The 22,457-nt window shown below is 46.7% G+C and overlaps 1 long non-coding RNA gene across 1 annotated transcript in view; it reads left to right on the forward strand.

The window, feature by feature from the left end:
- LOC136628488 (uncharacterized) overlaps positions 1–22,457 on the forward strand; it is a 199,546-nt gene that overhangs the window by 136,436 nt on the left and 40,653 nt on the right. The window lies entirely within an intron of this gene.

Below are 22,457 nucleotides of genomic sequence, written 5' to 3' on the forward strand. Positions count from 1 at the left end.
GACCTCATGGTCAGTTTTGATTGGAATGTGGCCATTTTTTGAAGCTTCATAATTTTAGTCTTCTTTATATTCAGGTAGAGGCCCATTATTCCACTTTCAGTTTTACTCTTAGGCCGCCTGCAGATGGACGGGAATTCCGCGGCGGGATTCCCCGCAGAATTTCCGCCCATACACGCCTGCATAGGATTGCATTACAATACGCAATCCTATGCAGACGGCCGCGGTTTGTCTACGCGAAATCCTGTGCAGAAAACAAACCGCGGCATGCTCTATTTCTATGTGAGAATTCTCGCAGCCAGATCCGAACCGGCCGTCTGCAGGCGGCCTACATATGAGCTGCTTCAGACCGGCTTCTGTTTCTGCAAGCAGAGTTGTGTCATCCACATAACGGAGATTGTTGATGTTTCTGCCACCTATTTTCACCCCGATTTCCAATTCATTTTGGTCCATTTTCCACATGATCACTTCCGCATATAGGTTAAACAGGAGGGGTGAGAGGATGCAGCCCTGTCGGATGCCTTTGCCGATCCCAAACCAATCTGTGTCCCCATACTGTGTTCTCACACTGGCTTCCTGATTGGTATAAAGTGATTTTATCAGCCTGACTAGCGATATTCCGCTGCTGGGCAGCAGGGGGAGAACTGTCAGTTCTGACAGATAGGCTCGCTGCAGGGAATCGCGACAAATCGCAGCATGCCACAATTTGAGTCCCGCGAGCGGAGAATCACTATGATTCTCCGCTCATGGACAGGAAGCTGCGCTTTCCATAGTAACGCTATGGAAAGCGTGCACTGTGCTACTCGCCGCCGGATTATTGCCGAGGATAATGCAATGAACTATCGCCTGTGGAAAGGCAACCTTAGAAGAATGCTTCCTATCTACAGCTTCAGTGATCACCAGTCAGCTTACTAAAGCTGGGGCAATACACAATGCTAAAAATTAGCCCCGAGCTTGAGAGCAGCACAAGCTTCAGCAGGAAAGCCCTGACAGACGGGGCTGAAGATGGCAGATTGAAAGGGCCCTGAGGACTAGAAGGCTGAAGATTTCAGATCAGTTGCAGTCTGAGGGACCGAGTAGCTGCACTATGGCCCCGGTGTGGAGTGGAAGGATGAATCAGGATGGCTTGGGCCAGTGAGGACACTATACTCGCCAGAAGGACACATAATTAAAGCTTGGCCTCAATAAGATGTGCACACCTAGGGACTTTAGTGGCTTGTAGACCTGAGATAGTAGGAATGGGTTCATGTATGGGAATATTCTTCATGTTAATGTGTTACTTTGCATGTGATATATATGTTGTAAGGGTTCATCATCCACCTACCTTGCAGAAAGGGAATGTGACATAACCAGGAATAGACCTAGTTATATGGTTTATGTGACATCTATGATGTTGTGCGGGTCCTTGGAGAAACACAGCCCTGATGGGGCGAGGTAAGGTTTAGGCTACACGTAGCAAAGTTGAGTAGACTAACGACCAGTTAAAATGAGCAGGTGAGTTCTTTCTGCCTGGACCGAGTCAATGTTCTGAAACATTTACTATTGATTTGTCAGTTATGCCGAGTGATGTTTCTAGTATTATGTGCTAATGCAAACAACAAACACCAGTTCCTGTTATGTAACGTTCAAGTAATGTGTTCTCCCAAGGAGTAAAAATACTTTATTATAGCAGGTCACTGAAGTACAGTTTTTACAAAAAATGCTGCCTCCACCTCTGTCTGTTGCTGCCGCGCCATAATGCCACCCACCTGCAACAGGAACAGGGAACAACATTTTCCTCATGGATTTTGTATGGACCTTTAAGAAAACTCGGGTTGTCAGGGGCTTTAACCCTGGTGCTTGAAGTGCTAGCCATTGTTTTTTGATCAGGAGTCCCTGGATACTTTGTCACCTTGGGACAGGGGGCGACAGGATGCACAGTAATGAGGCCCATTTCACAAGTGTATTGGTACTAGGCCCTTCATTATTGCATGCTGTTGCCGTTTGCCTCGACTAGGAGGTGTATCCGCCTTCAGCAAGGAAGGAACCGCTGTTGCCCTGCCTTCATCAGAGCCTCGTTAGCCAGCAGCATTCGAGGTTCCTGACAGGCCTTCATGGCTACGGTAGTGGCCACTATACTTTGCCCTGTCAGGCAGTCCCTTACTTGACTGTTGCCCATCTCCCATGGCGAAAACGTGAGGTTGGACTTTTGGGAGACAATTTCAACATTGCAATCGAGAACCAGTTCCATATTCTGGGCAATCTCCCAGATGAACCAGAGGCAGCTTGGAATGTCACAAGAGATGCTATCTGTGTAGCCGCAAAGACCGTTCTTGGATACTGGCGCCCCCATAGGCAGCCTTCGCTTACGGACGATACTATGCAGGTCCTTGAAGCAAAGGCGAAAGCCCACCTTAAAAACGACCAAGCGGAATGTAAGAGGGTGTGTTCAGGGCAAAGGCCAAGAAAGACTATAATGCTCTGGCTGATGAAGCTGAGGAGGGTCTGAAGTCTAAAAGGAGCATACAAAGCAGTCTCCAAAATCCGGGGGTCCTCAGGGACCAGCCGGCATACGCCAATCCACAAATCCGATGGCAGTCCTTGTACCAACCATGACAAGACACTTCAACGCTGGCATGAACATTTCTCATCCGCCCTAAACCATCCACCGGCTAATCCGTGCCATGATCTCAATAACCTTGCATCCATTGCTGTGGACGACCATTTTGTGCTTACGGATGCTCCATCACGGGAATAGGTCTGTTCTGCTATTCAGAAAATTAGACACGGATGTGCCACTGGCTCAGATGGCATTCCACCTGAACTGCTGAAATGTGCAATTGAGCCGATAAGCACTGCTCTACATCAACTATTTTTACGCATCTGGTCTTGTGGGGAAATCCCTGTTGAATGGAAGAAGAGCATCATCCTCGCCTTGTACAAGGGGAAAGGCCCAAAAACAGCATGCACTAGCTACAGGCTGATAACCCTCTTTTTGGTTCCCGGCAAGGTCTTCGCGCACATTCTACTCTCAAGGGTACAACCACTCTTGACCTCCAAGCGGAGACCCCAGAAGTCAGGCTTCACAGCAGGCCACTCCATCATGGATGCCATACTCGCTCTTAGGCTCCTCTCAGAGATACATAGAGAATTTAACAAACCGCTCCTCGTCATGCATGTTGATCTCACGGCGGCATTTGACTCGGTCAACATAGAAGCCCTCTGGAAGACCATGCATGGCATTGGCGTCCCCACATCCCTTCTAAACCCACTAAAAGACATGCATCAGGGCATATTCGCCAAAATCCGTATCAACAATTCAACCTCCGCTAGTTTTGAGATCTCGTCTTGTGTTTGACAAGGTTGCGTCTTGGCTCCCGCACTCTTCTGCAGGGCCATGGATTGGATTCTTCAGCATATTGTCCAATGTAATGGGGTCACTCTTCCGGAGTACCACTTCACCGACCTGGACTATGCCAATGATGATGCACTCTTGGATGTCGCATCTAATAATCTGAGACACACATTGGAACAGTTCGATTTTGAGGCGTCCTGTCTTGGGCTTCACATCTCCTGGCAAAAATCCAAGCTGCAGAATCTAGGAGCCTGCGCAATCCCTCCGGACCTAATCGTAAATGGCCAGAGAGTTAACGCTGTAAGTTAGTTTGTGTACCTCGAAAGTGTTCAGCACACAGATTGGAGGGTGCTTTCGGACATCCTGTGGTCATAACTAGTTATCATAACATTTTCCCCAACACTATACTACAGTGATTGCTGTTCAAAAATTACACATCAAGCCCCCCTGACCAGTTTCACCATCTGCACAGCTTCCTCAGAGGTTGGGCTTTAAGGAACTGCTGCCACCATTAAATAACCAAGCATATGCATCAGCAGAGTGCAGCACTGTATTAAAATCAATGCTCTCCCATTGCTGTGATTAACAACTCCGACCTCCAATTAGAACACCCCATGTCATCGTTGCGCTGCATCAACCCGGACATGCGTAGTCATGTGATACATCACATGCATCTAGTCATATATCCAGCAACTCCCATTCCTGTGATTGATGACTCGGAGCTACAACTAAAAGACGCTGTGTCAACCCTGATGTTGCCTTGTGTCCTAATTCTGGCCCATATGAAAGGCCCCTAAGGGTACGACTTCAGGATGCTATCTTTTACTGTCCTCTGGACTACACTGCCGGTTCTGTGAAATAATAAATTTGATGATACTTTGTAGTAGAACTGAGTATATTACAATTTTTGTAAAATTTTTAAATTTGTAACTTACATACATTTAATCTTTTGCCTCATGTGGACCTAAAACATTTTGGAAGGTAAGATAGCTATCACATTTATAGGTATCAACAAATTTAGGAAACAAAGCAATAAAGGATACTTTTATCTACTGGAATAGAGAGAGAACCTTGTAGTCCAATCTTCTACTTGCGAAGTATTTTACGTGAACAGGTTTCCAGCAGATGATATTCCGGATCCAGAAATAGGATGTTGCTAGATCAGAATTTACGCTGACTCTGTGCCCTGCAGTGAGTAAGTGATTCCTGTACTAGGAGCACCATTCACCCGGCCCTGGTGTATGAATCAATACAGCTGTCCAAAACTTCCTGACAAGCCTGTGGATTTCTGCCAGTCCGTGCAAATGACTGTCATGTTCTTCTGTGAAAGGCAATGCAATGCAGACCAACTGTCCTGTGGCCTTGGCCCGAGATACCTCTCAGACATGCTGTAACTATATATTTGTCTGTGTAGGAATTTACACAATTCAATACCTGCTTTCTGACTCATCTCATCGGACTAAATACTTAATACACAAATGCTAAAAGTCCACATGTTTTGTTTCCTTTGCATAAATGGAGTAAAGTTTTATTTTTTGGTACTTCATAATGAAAACATACAAATAAATAGTACAATATACAAGCGTGCTGTTTTGCATTGCAATCAATGGCCCAACCAGGTTTTTAAATGTAGACTTTTCAGCAATACTTTTAACCCCTTAAGAATGCGGCCTTTTAAAAAAAAACTTTTTTATTTTTCTATTTCCACAGCTACATGAGGGCTGGCTTTTTGCGGGACGAGTTGTATTTTTCAATAGTACCAATTAATGTGACTTATAATTTACTGGAAAACTTTTAAAAAACTCTAAGTGGAGTGAAATGAACAAAAGACACAATTCTGCCATCTTTGAAGTGGTCTTGTTTTCACGTCCTACACACTGCAGCAAAAATTACATAATCATTTTATTCCACCTTTGGGTTCCACTGCCTAAACAGCTCCGTTCCATCAAGACACGGATTCCACAAGACCTCGTAAACTAAGATTTCAGCAGCAGATCCAAAATTGGTTCAATGGATTAAACTTGTTTTTCCAGCACATCTGTAATATGCTCGATTGGATTGAGATCGCGGGTATTTCAACAATCAACACCTTGAACTCTTTGGCATGTTCCTCAAACCATTCCTGAAGAACTTTTAGGGGCCTTCACATTGTTGAGAAAATCGCATGATTTTCTCATGATGCGAGAGGGAGTGAAAACGCATGATTATAAAACTAATGATTTTCAATGGTTTCATTCTGATTTGCGATGTTTTCACTCCGGTGATGCTGTGTGAAAAAAAAAATCGCAAAAATCACGATATTTCTTTTCTTTTTGCGGTATTGCCCATTGTTTGCTATGGGGCCGGCGGCAGCAGCTCCGGCACCATTGAAAACAATGGGAGAATATCGTGATCCCCTGCTGCGGCTGTAACAGTTGCGCCGGGGGATTCCTTCAGCCCCATGGGGAATCCCTTCAGAAGCGACAGGGCAATCCCTTCAGCCTCAGCGGGGGTGAAGGGATTTTCTGTGGGTATGAAGTGATTTCCCGCAGTAATAAAGGGATTTGCTGGAATGATGTGTGGCTGCTTTCACATGAAATGCCTCGCATCCAGGGGTTTCACATGGATTGCGAGAGCAAAATCGGGCTGTTAATCATGGACTGATATCGCCCTCGTCAGTGTGATGGTGCCCTTGCAATGTCACAGAGCGCATTATGCTGCTTAAAGAGGCCACTGTCATTAAGGAGGTTAAATCAATGGGAGCTTTGCTATGCATTTAGAAACAATGGCCACAACACAAGGGTTAGAACTGCAGCTTCCGCTCCATACCCTGTTTATAGCGGAACTGACAGCAGCCGCCCAATCAGCTGATCAGCCCGGGGTCCTAAGTGGCAAACTGCAGCGACCAACTATTCATGACCTAGTGCACAACAGGATATCATTTATTATTCTTATTGCTCTTTGGGTCTTTAAAATTCTCTTTTTATTCTCCGTTGGGTCACTTTCAGTATTTTTACTCCATATTTGGCATTTGGTCCGTGTTTTGTGAACCGTAACACGGAACTAATGTAAATCTAAATATCTACTTACTTGACCATATTTTAAAAATGCAGCATGTTCTATTTTGGCAATTTGCCCCCATATGTACATTCAAACACAGATACAATAATGTTGAAACTAGCCTAACTAAACCAGAAGCAGGAAATTTGGGGAATTACCGAAATAGTAAAAGCGTTAAAAAATAGTATTAGAGGAAATACAAATCATATGTACATGATGGGGGTATTGCTATCTCACGGTCAATAAAACCCCCCTAAATCACTACACCCCTCTCTCTGAGGGATTTTATCGTAACAGTTGAAGCTGAACTTAATTAGCAAGTTAGACCCACAGAGAGGAATTCGTAAAGGCAAAAATGAATCTATTTAGAAGCAAATACACATGCAGGTAAAACATTAGGTACAAATAGGGTATTCAAGGTACCAGAGGGGTCACTGGATTAACACAGAACACAGGACTAAAAGAGAAGTCCATGGGGAGATCGTGGAGCTAAGTCCGTAGCACTAGATCAACCACCAATAAGGTGACTGCGGTCTGCAGTGGGGTCTCAGCTGGCTCATTTTTGGGTTTCTGCAGGGTACAGGATACATTCTGGGTCTTGGTACAGGAAACGGAGTACAGATTCAGGTACACAAGTTTATATCCCCAGGTCTCTTTTCCTGCAAAAGCAAGCCCAAGGGGTTTCAGGGGTATTCAGAGTTCAGATATACCAGGCCTAGGGACAGCACAAGTCTATCATGAGTGCACATGACAGGCACTGAGGTAAGTCCACAGGTGTTTCTAATAGCTAACTTCCTCCTCTGATTGGTAAGTGAGGTAAGCTCTTGGAAAACCGTTAGTTTTCCCTTTGCATTAAAGAGGACCGATCACCGGAATTGTTGTATCCATATTATTTGCTGATCAATTAGATCCTGCAAAACAAATAATCTTGTAAAAAGATGTCAACTGCATTGTTTTAAAGAAATGCTGCATACCTTCATGTAGCGGACCTGACACCCCACAGGTGTCTAGTCCAAATATCTGGATTTTGCAATCCTGGCACTCGCAGCACCTACCAAGAAGCCCCCACAGCAATATGTGAGGTCACAATGTAAGATGTCGCTGGTTATCATGAGATCCTATGGCTTTCTCTAAACAAACATTGCCTGCACCTTAAATTGGTTGTTGTACCACAATTGCAGGTTATTCCCTATTCTCAGGGTCCCATGTCCCCTATCCTCCTCACTGTGGGGTTACTGCCCTGCCCACCGCAAAGAGGAGAAGACTGAATGAAGTTCTGGTCGCGCCACCTCACTAGCGCTTCGTTCACTTTCAACAACACTGCTTCGCTCAGCTATTTTCGTGAGCCCCATTGAAATGAAAGAAGCACTGACTACGCACGCTCGGCCAATGCTCCATTCACAATTACGTCACTGAGGGGGATGAAGCTCCCCCGGCAGTGACAAGACAGTGGTACACGAGAGTTCCGTTCTCAAAATTGACAGATGTCTCAGTGGTGAGACCCCCACTGATCAGCAAGTTAGCCCCTATCCTTGGAGTTGTGGTACAATCCATTTAACACCTTAAGCATGCGGACTGCAGATCCATTCATCCCTATGAGACTTCCAAAGATAGTTTGCACCAGTGTTTTGGTGGAAACTGCTGGTCTGAAATGGACCATCCAAGAAGTGCCTTAGAGAAAGGAAAATAAACTAACGAAGTCTACGTGATAAATTTGGTGCATCTTATCTGAATGTACACTGCGTAAAAATTACACAGCATTAGTAAATCTGTTCCATAATTAGGAAAACCTTGAGATTATTCCACTTAAATATGTTCCTGCTGAGTTGATTAGTTAGTTATGCTTTACAGCTCCATTCCAATTTAACAAACCCAAGATAATAATCTTCTGTAGACTTAAGACGGCCATGCAAATTACGGCAGATTAATGTTGGACAAACCTCTTGATTTCGGCAGGACCGGCCAACCATCCAATGTGCATGGCTGTGTCCCAAATTTCTCCTGATAGCAGATGTCAGGGAAAAGAAGAGTCAACTGTTGGATTTCTGGCAGTGGCTTACTCCCCACTGGTTTAATTAGCTGCATTAATTAGTGGTTCTATGGCTGCTATTGCACAGCAGCATTTTGCAGGGTAAGAAAACACTGATTGCAGCTGGCACGTAAAGTCAGAAAGAGGGTAGGAAAGATCCAATAGCTGGATGTTCTTAAGGACAGAAATGTCCAAGAAGGTTGGGAAATATTGTGAAATGAGATTCTCAAAACATAATCATTAACAATCCCTAAAAGAAGGAAGAATGTGAAGTATTTAAAGAGACCAAGATGGATGAACACAGAACTTAAATATGCGTTAAAAAAGGAAGAAACATATGTTTATCAAATGGAAAAAGGGTGACATATCTAAAGAAGAATATAATGCAGTCTGCAGAACCTGTAGGGCAAGTGTTAGAAAAGCTAAAGCTAATAATGAATTGAGGCTTCCAAGGGAGTCCAAAAGCAATAAAAAAGATTCTTGGGGTATGTCAAAAGCCAAAAAAAAAGTCATGGATGCTATAGGATGTTTACAGAATGAAAATGGTGAATTGGTCGAAAATGATTTTAAGAAAGCTGAACTTTTAACTATTTTATATCTGTTTTCTCTCAGAAAGTAGATGTAACATCAACTGATCTTCCCTGTGCTATTGAAGGAATAAAAAAATGCAGACTATTGATAAGCAGAACAATGGTGAGGGAACACTTAGCTAACTTAAATGAATTCAAGTCTCCAGGTCCAGATGAATTACATCCTAGGATACTAAAGGAAGCATCGGGGGTAATTGCTGAACCACTTGCCGTTATCTTTGAAAATTCCTGGAGAACAGGAGAAGTCCTAGAAGATTGGAAAAGAAAAAATGTTGAGCCTATCTTAGTAAAAGGGAAAAAGGTGGATCCAGGAAACTACAGACCTGTGAGCCTGACTTCTATACCGGGAAATACCTTTTAACAAATTAAACAGCATGTATACAAGTACTTGAATAAGAAGGAAATAATTAACCAGAGCCAGTATGGGTTTGTAACAAATAAGTAATGCCAGACGAAGCTAAGTTCCTTCTATGACAGAATCACAGACTGAACATGTGTCAACAGTGTGCAAAAGCAAAAAAGGTAATACACAATTCTGGGATATATTAAGAGAAGCATGGAGTCTAGATCACGTGAGGTAATTATCCCCCTCTACTCTTCCTTAGTCAGACCTCATCTGGAATACTGTGTCCAGTTCTGGGCACCTCAATTTAAAACAAAGCCATAGACAAACTGGAGCAGGTTCAGAGAAGAGCTACTGGGATTGTAAATGGTCTGCAAACTATGTCCTAAGAGGAATGGTTAGAGGATCTGGCAATGCTTCGCTTGCAATAAAGAAGGCTAAGAGGAGACTTAATAGCTGTCTACAAATATCTGAAGGGCTGTCACAGTGCAGAGGGATCAGTCCTATTCTCATCTGTACAAGGAAAGACTAGAAGCAATGGGATGAAACTTAAAGGAAGGAGACACAGATTAGACAGTGAGAGGGATCAATGAGTGGAACAGGTTAGCATGGGAGGTGGTGAGTTCTCCTTCAATAGAAGTCTTTAGAGGCTGGACAGACATCTGAATGGGATGATTTAGTGATCCTGCACTGAGCAGGGGGTTGGAGCCGGTTACCCTAGAGGTTTCTGTCAACTCTATGATTCTACAATAGTCATTGAACTGACATGTGCAGGTGCTGGATGCAATCAGCGTAGCTCCTCCTGCTTTTTACAGGGAAGAAATGCTTGTGTAATAGCAGCCTAAGGCCGGCTGCACACGGCCGTGACGGGCTCCGCCGCGGAATATTCCGCAGCGAAGCCAGTCACTGCGCCCCCCAGAGACCCCATACTTACCAGCGGATCTGGTGTCCTCGCTCCTGCATGACGCTTCCCCGCCCACTGCGCCGCATCATGTGATACGTCGGCCGCGTCACATGACACGCCCACCGCGTCACATGACGCGGCCGGCTGTGTCATATTATGCGGCGGTAGGCGGGGAAGCGTTTTCACGCTATCTTCCGCTGTGCTACAGCAGAAGATAGCGTGAACTAACGGCTTCCATTGACTGCAATGGAAGCCGTCCGCGCGTACACCCGTGGCAAATAGAGCATGCCGTGGGTGAGGACGGGAGATTTCACGGCACCGTGAGCATTGTGCTATTAGGTTCAATAGAACCTAATAGCAGTGGGCAACGCAGCGGATTTCCGCCGCGAATTACGCCGCGGAAATCTGTTCGTGGTAAGGAGGCCTAAGTCAGTATTCCCTTATTTTCAGTAAAGAAAGCCTAAAGTGAAGAATGACTGATTTTATTTCAAATTTTCGTGAGGTCCATATAATGACCAGTGAAGTAGCCTGTAATGTCTCATAAGCTTTTATCTGCTCAGTTAGCCAATAACAGACATAATTAACTATTCTTATGCACCATACAAATTTTTTATTTACCAAAAAGAGTAATTATTTGGGACCAATTTTGTCAATTAGCCCTTAAAACTCAAAAACAGTGACAAAAAATGAGAAATACGTACTTTAGGGCTTCTTCAGATAGCCTTGGACTTGGAGCTTTTTGCGGCCACAAAAAGTGATAAACCGAAACCATTGATTTCAATGGTTTCGTTTTCAATAGTGGGATTGTTGCGCGATATTAGTACGTATGAGAAAAGATAGGGCAGGACCTATATTCCTCCTTTTCTTTATTTAAACTCATGCACAATAGCGCAGAGTTTGAATAGCAAAAAATAAAATCACTGGTTCATGTGCGAATATGGTCCGTTGTGGCGAGTGTATTTGCGTATGCGCCAATGTGACGAACGTGGTTTTACACCGTTATGCGGCTGTGATTATCACGGCTATTTAAGGGGACAAAAGTACGCTCATCTGAATCCGGCCTAAGACTGTATAGTAAGGGCTCGTTCACAGAAGCAGATTTGGTCAGTATATTACGCATGCAATTTTTGCACGCGTAATAAGCAGTGCATAGAACAATGGGTTTGTTCATATGAGTGTATTTTTTCACGCAATGTGTGATCATGTTAAAAAATACATGGCATGATGTATTTTTGTGACTATTATGCACTGCAATAGGCCACTGAAGTGAATGGGCAGGCGCAAATACGCAGGGAACCTAGGTGTTCACTGTGTATTTGTGTACCATTTTAATGGACCCATCTGTGTTCTTCTTCTTGTGAGTGCAAATACGTAGTGTATTTACGCACATAAAAACATGCTGGAATGACCGAAAAATGTGGACGTAAGCAATTTTTGGTCGTGCAAATACGGAGCGTATTTGCATGACTGAAATGCGCTTATGTCCATGGCTGCATTGGTAGCAGTGACCCCCATAATGGCCCCAGTAGTAATAGTGTCCCCCATAGTAGTGCCAGTAGTAATTGTGATCCCCATAGTAGTGCCAGTAGTAATAGTGTTCCCTAAATTGTCTTGTCCCTAGTAGTAAGAATGCCCCCCGTTGTGGCCCTAGCAGTAATAGTGTTAGCAGCGTCCAAAAATCAGGCAAAAATTATGACCATCTGAAGGATTGGATTCCAATGTATTCATTTAGATTAATGATTTTTAGCCATGTAAAAAAATTGCGCCAGCAAAAATAGCATACGGGCAACTGAAAAAAAGGCAGGGGGAGGGAGTTTAGCTGTGTCCAACACCAGGAAAAGAAGACAGGTGCCTTCATTTAGGCATTAGCAATCATTCCAAGGATTTCTGCTGATCGAGGGATTTCCGCCCGTGTGAATGGCAGAAAATACGCGGCTAAAGATCGGGACTTGATCGCGGCTATTCTTCATTCATGCGATTTTTCAGTGCATACGGTCGAACCTATAAACACATACGGTTGTGTGAAAGAGGCCAAACAGATGCAAATGTTAGAATCAGAAAAGTGTAGTTGTCCTTGTAATGGTGGCGAACCTATGGCACGTGTGCTTTGCCCTGCAGAGGTTGTTCAGAGTTGTTTTTTCAATTTTGGATTTTCATCCCCACTTTCGAAACATCATAAGGGTTCATGTCCACGGCCGTGTTTTCACCGCGTATTACGAGTGTATTGCCCGGACGCGTAATACTTGGTTAATGGAGTTAAAGGGGTTGTCTCACGAAAGCAAGTGGGGTTAAGCACTTCTCTATGGTCATATTAATGCACTTTGTAATATACATCGTGCATTAAATATGAGCCATACAGAAGTTATTCACTTACCTTCCCTGCGCTGGCGTCCCTGTCTCCATGGCGCCGTCTAACTTCAGCGTCTAATCGCCCAATTAGACGCGCTTGCGCAGAAAGGTCTTCTGCCTTCGGGTCTGTCCGGCAGCATCGGCGTTCTGGCTCCGCCCCCTTCTACGCTTCATCACGCAGCTCCGCCCCATGACGTTTGCCGATTCCAGCCTCCTGATTGGCTGGAATCGGCACATGTGATGGGGCGGAGCTACGCAATGACACGTAGAAGGGGGCGGAGCCAGAGTGCCGTTGCTGCCGGACAGACCCGAAGGCAGAAGACCCTTCTGCGTAAGCGCGCCTAATCGGGCGATTAGACGCTGAAGTTAGACGAAGCCATGGAGACTGGGACGCCAGCGCAGGGAAGGTAAGTGAATAACTTCTGTATGGCTCATATTTAATGCAAGATGTATATTACAAAGTGCATTAATATGGCCATACAGAAGTGCATAACCCCACTTGCTTTTGCGAGACAACCACTTTAATGAAAGTCAATGGACTTTTAATGATCCATACACATTTGCTGCAGACACTGCTTACCGATACGCATGAGAAATAGATCGCGGCATGCTTTATTACTTTACGTACCACGCAGCGTGAGCCTTATCTGTGTGGGCAGAATAGGCGCTGTCCATACACAATACATTGAATACACCTTCACTGACAGGAAAGGGAAAGATCTGTCATATCCCTACTGCGGGCGATTTGGTATCTTACAATAAACACTAAATATTTCATGGCTAATTACTATCCTCTACTGTATCATCAGACATATAAATTCTTCATGTGATTGTGAACTTCAAACTCTTTCCACTTTCTGATTAGATTTTGAAGTGTGCGTCTTGTCCAAATGTTTCCCTTTTACCTTTTTATCAAAAACAGAAGCAGAAGACGTAGAAATGGAGGTGGATTTTTTGTCAGATCATAATAACAGATTACCCTATACTTTATTATATGTATCTAAAGATGCATGTGCGGCAGCAGACACCCTGACAGGTATTATGTAAGGTGACCGAGGTGTTCTGCGTAGGACAAAAGAAGTCAGAGGCAAGAAGCCTGGGAAAATGGCAACTAGAGGATTATTGAACATTTAGCAGCAGGTTTCAGATGATCTTTATCACAGCCACAGCAATCACAGTGCCTGGAAACTCCACAGTGTCTCTCATAAACCCAGGGAACTTCTTAATCTCTGCCAGCAGCTTAATCAGAGTGTCTTACTTTAGGTGATCCCAGCTTCTCTTGGGTTCAATCCAGATGGCCTTTCTTCCTGCTGATCTCTTAACACAAGCTGAAGCTTCTTTCTGGGCTGGTAACAATCCTGCAGTGTTGGGTGCTGAACGCTACATGAGCAGATAATTCTCTGCTCTGCTCCAACTTTACACTACATTGACTGAACTCACTACTACACTGTACTGACCCAAACAGCTTACAGCCCCTTCTGGCTTAACCCCTCATCTGCCAATGAGGGCTAAGGTAATACAGAGGGGCTGACTAAAAGCCCATTTAGACACAACAATTATCACTCAAAAGCCATCTTTTGAGCGATAATCGTTCTGTCTAAATGCACTGCTATCGTGCACTATTCGTTCATCGCTCATGTCTAGCAAGCCTTATCAGTGCCGCACGCTCATTTTCTCAGCGGGCGGCACTAATAACATTCTTTCAGCTTGTATCCCGCTAGGACTTCTCAATGGGATACCAGCTTACAGCTCCGAAAAGAAAGGAGCTGTATACAGAAGACAGTGCTCCAGCTGTCTTCTGCATACCCCACTCGGAGCGCTCAGCTGTATACCAGCTGAGCGCTTCAAGAACACAGCAGGAGTATACAGAAGACAGCACTCAAGCTGTCTTCTGTATACAGCGGGAGCCTTCATTTACACACTAATAAGTTCTTAAGTAGCTAATTAGCTACTTAAGAGCTTATGCAAAGTGAACGCTCAAAACTATCACTCAAACTGCTGTTTGGGCGAATTTTGAGCGATCATTTTGCCATGTAAATGCACGCAACGATTATCGCTCAAAAGATTGCTTTTAAGCGAATTTTGAGCGATAATTGTTGTGTCTAAATGGGCCTTTACAGTGGGAGATTTCACAGTTGCCAAGGCCAGGCAGAGATACAGGAGATACAGCTATATAATCAAATACAGTACAATATATGTATATAGGGACATGGTCTCCCTTAGATGTTAATATTATTCAGCAGGGCCACTACTGGGTCACTTCATATGTGTTCAAGCAACTGTTTTGATGTTATTATTGAAGTAAAGGTACATGCACACGGACGATATGTCTGTCCAGTTTTTGTTCCAAAAGTTGACATCTGCCTGCAATAAATTTTGCAATACAAAACATGGCAAGAAAAAGCATAGAAAGCTGTGAATTAAAAAAACACCACCCATAAAACGTCTGGCATAAATAATGCTTTATAATAGGGGAAAAAACAACCAAAATCTTATACAACATTGATATCACTATGTTTGTAACGACACGCACAGTGAAATTATCGATTTATTTATCCCACATAGTCAACGTTGTAAAAAAGAAAACAAAAAACAATACCAGAATTGCTGTTTTTGTTCTTCCTCCAAAAAAACTGAATAAAAAGTGATCAATAAGTTCTATGTACCTCTAATCATTACCAACAGGCACGACAGCTCATTCCACAAAAACACACCTTACCCAGCTCTCTCACAAAATATGCCTGCCTGTATTCAGTGGCAGAATAAAATTATTTTCCCATTGGCTCACACACACACAAGCTCCGCCCAGCATGGTAACCAGTTGCAGAGAGCATTTCTTTCCTCCATTGCCATGGGTTTGGGACCACACACACATGCATGGGCCATGACTGAGACTGATACAGATATGTAACTACAATTAAGCATAAATGGCATACATTATACTTTAACCACCCACTGTCCAATACACAGTTACATTATAGCATTCCCTCTCCAGTAAATGATAATAGATTATACTACTGTGGTAACTGTACAAGCAATACGAAGGAAAGAAAGAAAAAACACCACAATTTTAGTGGATCCTGTGATGGTGAATTCAATAGCAGTGCATAAGAGGGCCAGGATGCCTTTCCTGAGTGATACAATATTACATGTTATATCACTGATTACTTCAGAAGGGTCGGTGATGCGGGGGTTATTCCGATTGCCAGATTGGAGTTGTGAAAGAATTTTTTCCTTTAAATGAAGAAAATTGCCTTCTACCTCATTGGGTTATTTTTGCCTTCCTCTGGATCAACATTATGGGGGAAAATAGGCTGAACTGGATGGACATGTGATTTTTTTCAGCCTAATATACTATGTTACTATGTGCAACGGTGGGTAAGCGGGCTAAATTTAACTAACCTCCCACACCCCGGGCACCTCTCTTTCTATCGGGCGTCCTGCCTATTTTGGTCACCTTTTGGCTCTTCTCTCTTCCCATCTGCCAGTCCTCTGCCCACTTTTCTTGGACCTAATCAAAGGGTTGTAAATAGAGATGAGCGAACGTACTCGTCCGAGCTTGATACTCGTTCGAGTATTAGCGTGTTCGAGATGCTCGTTACTCGTAACGAGTACCACGCGATGTTCGCGTTACTTTCACTTTCATCTCTGAGACGTTAGCGCGCTTTTCTGGCCAATTGAAAGACAGGGAAGGCATTACAACTTCCCCCTGCGACGTTCAAGCCCTATACCACCCCCCTGCAGTGAGTGGCTGGCGAGATCAGGTGTCACCCGAGTATAAAAATCGGCCCCTCCCGCGGCTCGCCTCAGATGCATTCTGACATAGTTCAGGGAAAGTGCTATCTTGTTGGAGCTGCTATAGGGAGAGCGTTAGGAGTATTTTAGGCTTCAAGAACCCCAACGGTCCTTCTTAGGGCCACATCTAACCATGTGCAGTACTGTGGAGGCTGCTTTTTGCAGTGTTGCACTTTTTTTTTTTTTTGGTATATCGGCCGTGCAGAGCATTGCGCCCTGCAGTAATACTCCAGGGCCAGAAGCGCTTAGGCAGGGACAGAAGACATATTATTGATTGAATATAGGCAGTGGGCCTTTGCAAAAAAATTTGTGGGAAAAAATCTATTTGGGCTGCCTGTGAGTGTCCTCAGTGTTCTGGGTCTGTGCTGGGTGTAGTAGTTCTCCAAATTCATACGCAGCCAGCTAACTGTTACAGCAGGCTTGCGCAAAATTATTTCCTGGCTCTGTCTGGGCTCTGAAATCACCGCTGTATTGCAGTTCACAGTGCAACACTCTGCAGCTCTGTGACATACCCTAGGGCCAGAAGTGCTTAGGCAGGGACAGAAGACATATTATTGATTGAATATAGGCAGTGGGCCTTTGCAAAAAAATTTGTGGGAAAAAATCTATTTGGGCTGCCTGTGAGTGTCCTCAGTGTTCTGGGTCTGTGCTGGGTGTAGTAGTTCTCCAAATTCATACGCAGCCAGCTAAGTGTTACAGCAGGCTTGCGCAAAATTATTTCCTGGCGTTCCGTAAGCGAAGTCAGCCTCCAACCACAGGCCAATAAGCGGCACATTTAATTACAGCATTCTGTTTCTGCATTACTGGTAATACAGCATGCTGAGGGGTAGGCCTAGAGGACATGGACGCGGCCGCGGAGGCCCAAGTCAGGGTGTGGGCACAGGCCGAGCTCCTGATCCAGGTGTATCGCAGCCGACTGCTGCGGGATTAGGAGAGAGGCACGTTTCTGGCGTCCCCACATTCATCGCACAATTAATGGGTCCACGCGGTAGACCTTTATTAGAAAATGAGCAGTGTGAGCAGGTCCTGTCGTGGATGGCAGAAAGTGCTTCCAGCAATCTATCGTCCACCCACAGTTCTGCGCCGTTCACTGCTGCAACTCAGAATCCTCTGGCTGCTGCTCCTCCTTCCTCCCAGCCTCCTCACTCCATTACAATGAGACATTCTGAGGAGCGGGCAGACTCCCAGGAACTGTTCTCGGGCCACCGGAGGAGTTTATTGTGACTGATGCCCAACCATTGGAAAGTTCCCGGGGTCCGGGGGATGAGGCTGGGGACTTCCGCCAACTGTCTCAAGACCTTTCAGTGGGTGAGGAGGACGATGACGTTGAGACACAGTTGTCTATCAGTGAGGTAGTAGTAATTTCAGTAAGTCCGAGGGAGGAGCGCACAGAGGATTCGGAGGAAGAGCAGCAGGACAATGAGGTGACTGACCCCACCTGGTTTGCTACGCCTACTGAGGACAGGTCTTCAGAGGGGGAGGCAAGGGCAGCAGCAGGGCAGTTTGCAAGAGGCAGTGCGGTGTCCAGGGGTAGAGGCAGGGCCAGACCGAATAATCCACCAACTGTTTCCCAAAGCGCCCCCTCGCGCCATGCCACCCTGCAGAGGCCGAGGTGCTCAAAGGTCTGGCAGTTTTTCACTGAGAGTGCAGACGACCGACGAACAGTGGTGTGCAACCTTTGTCGCGCCAAGATCAGCCGGGGAGCCACCACCACCAGCATGCGCAGACATATGATGGCCAAGCACCCCACAAGGTGCCTCCAGTTTGCACCGCTGCCTCTCCCCCTGTGCCCCAACCTGCCACTGAGATCCAACCGCGCTCTGAGGACACAGGCACTACCGTCTCCTGGCCTGCACCCACACCCTCACCTCCGCTGTCCTCGGCCCCATCCACCAATGTCTCTCAGCGCACCGTTCAGCCGTCGCTAGCGCAAGTGTTTGAGCGCAAGCGCAAGAACGCCGCCACGCACCCGCACGCTCAAGCATTAAACGTGCACATAGCCAAATTTATCAGCCTGGAGATGCTGCCGTATAGGGTTGTGGAAACGGAGTCCTTCAAAAGTATGATGGCGGCGGCGGCCCCGAGCTACTCAGTTCCCAGTCGCCACTACTTTTCCCGATGTGCCGTCCCAGCCCTGCACGACCACGTCTCCCGGAACATTGTACGCTCCCTCACCAACGCGGTTACTGCCAAGGTCCACTTAACAACGGACACGTGGACAAGCACAGGCGGGCAGGGCCACTATATCTCCCTGACGGCACATTGGGTGAATTTAGTGGAGGCTGGGACCGAGTCAGAGCCTGGGACCGCTCACGTCCTACCCACCCCCAGAATTGCGAGCCCCAGCTCGGTGCTGGTATCTGCGGCGGTGTATGCTTCCTCCACTAAAGCACCCTCCTCCTCCTCCTCCAACGCAACCTCTGTCTCGCAATCAAGATGTGTCAGCAGCAGCAGCACGTCACCAGCAGTCGGTGTCGCGCGGCGTGGCAGCACAGCGGTGGGCAAGCGTCAGCAGGCCGTGCTAAAACTACTCAGCTTAGGAGATAAGAGGCACACGGCCCACGAACTGCTGCAGGGTCTGACAGAGCACACCGACCGCTGGCTTGCGCCGCTGAGCGTCCAACCGGGCATGGTCGTGTGTGACAACGGCCGTAACCTGGTGATGGCTCTACAGCTCGGCAGCCTCACGCACGTGCCATGCCTGGCCCACGTCTTTAATTTGGTGGTTCAGCGCTTTCTGAAAAGCTACCCATGCTTGTCAGACCTGCTCGGAAAGGTGCGCCGGCTCTGCGCACATTTCCGCAAGTCCCACACGGACGCTGCCACCCTGCGCACCCTGCAACATCGGTTTAATCTGCCAGTGCACCGACTGCTGTGCGACGTGCCCACACGGTGGAACTCTACGCTCCACATGTTGGCCAGGCTCTATGAGCAGCGTAGAGCTATAGTGGAATACCAACTCCAACATGGGCGGCACAGTGGGAGTCAGCCTCCTCAATTCTTTTCAGAAGAGTGGGCCTGGTTGGCAGACATTTCCAGGTCCCTGGAAAGTTTGAGGAGTCTACCCAGGTGATGAGCGGCGATGCTGCAATCATTAGCGTCAGCATTCCTCTGCTATGCCTCTTGAGAAGTTCCCTGCAAAGCATAAAGGCAGACGCTTTGCGCTCGGAAACAGAGCCGGGGGAAGACAGTATGTCGCTGGATAGTCAGAGCACCCTCCTGTCTATATCTCAGCGCGGTGAGGAGGAGGAGGAAGATGAGGAGGAGGGGGAAGAGACAGCTTGGCCCACTGCTGAGGGTACACATGCTGCTTGCCTGTCATCCTTTCAGCGTGTATGGCCTGAGGAGGAGGAGGAGGATCCTGAAAGTGATCTTCCTAGTGAAGACAGCCATGTGTTGCGTACAGGTACCCTGGCACACATGGCTGACTTCATGTTAGGATGCCTTTCTCGTGACCCTCGCTTTACACGCATTCTGGCCACTACGGATTACTGGGTGTACACACTGCTTGACCCACGGTATAAGGAGAACCTTTCCACTCTCATACCCGAAGAGGAAAGGGGTTCGAGAGTGATGCTATACCACAGGACCCTGGCGGACAAACTGATGGTAAAATTTCCATACGACAGCGCTAGTGGCCAAAGGCGCAGTTCCGAGGGCCAGGTAGCAGGGGAGGCGCGGAGATCAGGCAGCATGTAAAGCACAGGCAGGGGAACAGTCTCTTAAGGCCCTTGACAGCTTTATGGCTCCCCAGCAAGACTGTGTCACCGCTGCCCAGTCACGGCCGAGTCGGCACTGTAAAAGGATGGTGAGGGAGTACGTAGCCGATCGCACGACCGTCCTCCGTGACGCCTCTGCCCCCTACAACTACTGGGTGTCGAAGCTGGACACGTGGCTTGAACTCGCGCTGTATGCCCTGGAGGTGGTTGCTTGTCCTGCGGCTAGCGTCTTGTCAGAGAGGGTGTTTAGTGCGGCTGGGGGAATCATCACAGATAAGCGTACCCGCCTGTCAATCGACAGTGCCGACAGGCTTACACTCATCAAGATGAACAAAGCCTGGATTTCCCCAGACTTCTCTTCTCCACCAGCGGACAGCAGCGATACCTAAGCAATACGTAGGCTGCACCCGCGGATGGAAGCATCGTTCTCTATCCCCATCAAAAACGGGGACCTTTTTGCTTCATCAATCTGTGTATAATATTCCTCCTCCTCCTCCTGCTCCTCCTCCTGAAACCTCACATAATCACGCCGAACGGGCAATTTTTCTTAGGCCCACAAGGCTCAGTCATATAATTTTTCTAAACAATTTTTATACGTTTCAATGCTCATTAAAGCGTTGAAACTTTCACCTCAACCAATTTTTATGTTTACTGGGCTGCCTCCAGGCCTAGTTACCAATTAAGCCACATTAACCAAAGCGATTAATGGGTTTCACCTGCCCTCTTGGTTGGGCATGGGCAATTTTTCTCAGGTACATTAGTACTGTTGGTACACCAATTTTTGGGGGCCCTCGCCTACAGTGTAATCCAATTAATTTTTAGCCCACCTGCATTACAGCTGACGTTACATCAGCTGTGTTGGGCACTGCAATGGGATATATTTATGTACCGCCGGTGGCTTCCTGGCACCCACCCATGCTGTGGTACCTCAGGGAGTTGTAACTGCATGTGTCCACTTCTAAAGAACCCCAGTCTGACTGGGGCATGCAGTGTGGGCCGAAGCCCACCTGCATTAAACATGACATTATTACCTCAGCTGTGATGGGCAATGCAATGGGATATATTTATGTACCGCCAGTGGCTTCCTGGCACCCACCCATGCTGTGGGTCCACAGGGAGTTGTAACTGCATGTGTCCACTTCTAAAGAACCCCAGTCTGACTGGGGCATGCAGTGTGGGCCGAAGCCCACCTGCATTTAATCTGACGTTAGCTCTGCTGTCCAGGGCACTGCAATGGGATACATTTATGTACAGCCGGTGGGTTCCAGGGAGCCACCCATGCTGTGGGTGCACACGGAATTCCCATTGCGGAGTTGTACCTGCCTGTGACTATTTATAAAAAACCGCGGTCTGACTGGGGCATGCAGACACCTTGACAGAATGAATAGTGTGTGGCACATAGGTTCCCCATTGCTATGCCCACGTGTGCAGCTCCAGATGGAGGTGGCACAGGATTGGATTTCTCATTGCTTCTGTACAGCATTGTGGACTATCGCCCCGCCCCTTTTAAGGAGGGTCGCTGCCTAGCCGTGCCAACCCTCTGCAGTGTGTGCCTGCGGTTCCTCCTCATGGCAGACGCACTTATAAATAGACATGAGTGTGGCGTGGCATGAGGGCAGCTGAAGGCTGGGCAGGGACAGTTTGGTGTGCGCTGTGGGCACTGGGTCGTGGGGGGGGGGGGGGGTTGGGCAGCATGTAACCCAGGAGAAGTGGCAGCAGAGTGTCATGCAGGCAGTGATTGTGCTTTGTTGGAGGTTGTGTGGTGCTTAGCTAAGGTATGCATTGCTAATCAGGGCTTTTCAGAAGTAAAAGTTGTTGGGAGGGGGGGCCCACTCTTGCCGCTATTGTGGCTTAATAGTGGGACCTGTGAACTTCATATGCAGCCCAACATGTAGCCCCTCGCCTGCCCTATCTGTTGCTGTGTCGTTCCCATCACTTTCTTGAATTGCCCAGATTTTCACAAACGAAAACCTTAGCGAGCTTCGGCGATATACAAAAATGCTCGGGTCGCCCATTGACTTCAATGGGGTTCGTTATTCGAAACGAACCCTCGAGCATCGCGAAAAGTTCGTCTCGAGTAACGAGCACCCGAGCATTTTGGTGCTCGCTCATCTCTAGTTGTAAACTAAAAATCCCCAGGCCCCCCCCCCAAAGGGGAATGCCAGTGTTGTCTTGATTTAACTATCAAGCCCATTTACACAGTACTATGCTATCAACTGGGAATCCTCAGAGCCTGCCTCCTTTCTTTCCAATTAGCCAGAACCCCCCCCCCCCCCCCCAACGCTCTTTATTCCTACGATCTTCTTCGATCTTAATAGGAAATCTGTTATGTATGCTGTCCCTCAACTCGACTATCCA

The sequence above is a fragment of the Eleutherodactylus coqui genome, chromosome 5 (assembly GCF_035609145.1).
Source record: "Eleutherodactylus coqui strain aEleCoq1 chromosome 5, aEleCoq1.hap1, whole genome shotgun sequence".
NCBI lineage: Eukaryota > Metazoa > Chordata > Amphibia > Anura > Eleutherodactylidae > Eleutherodactylus > Eleutherodactylus coqui.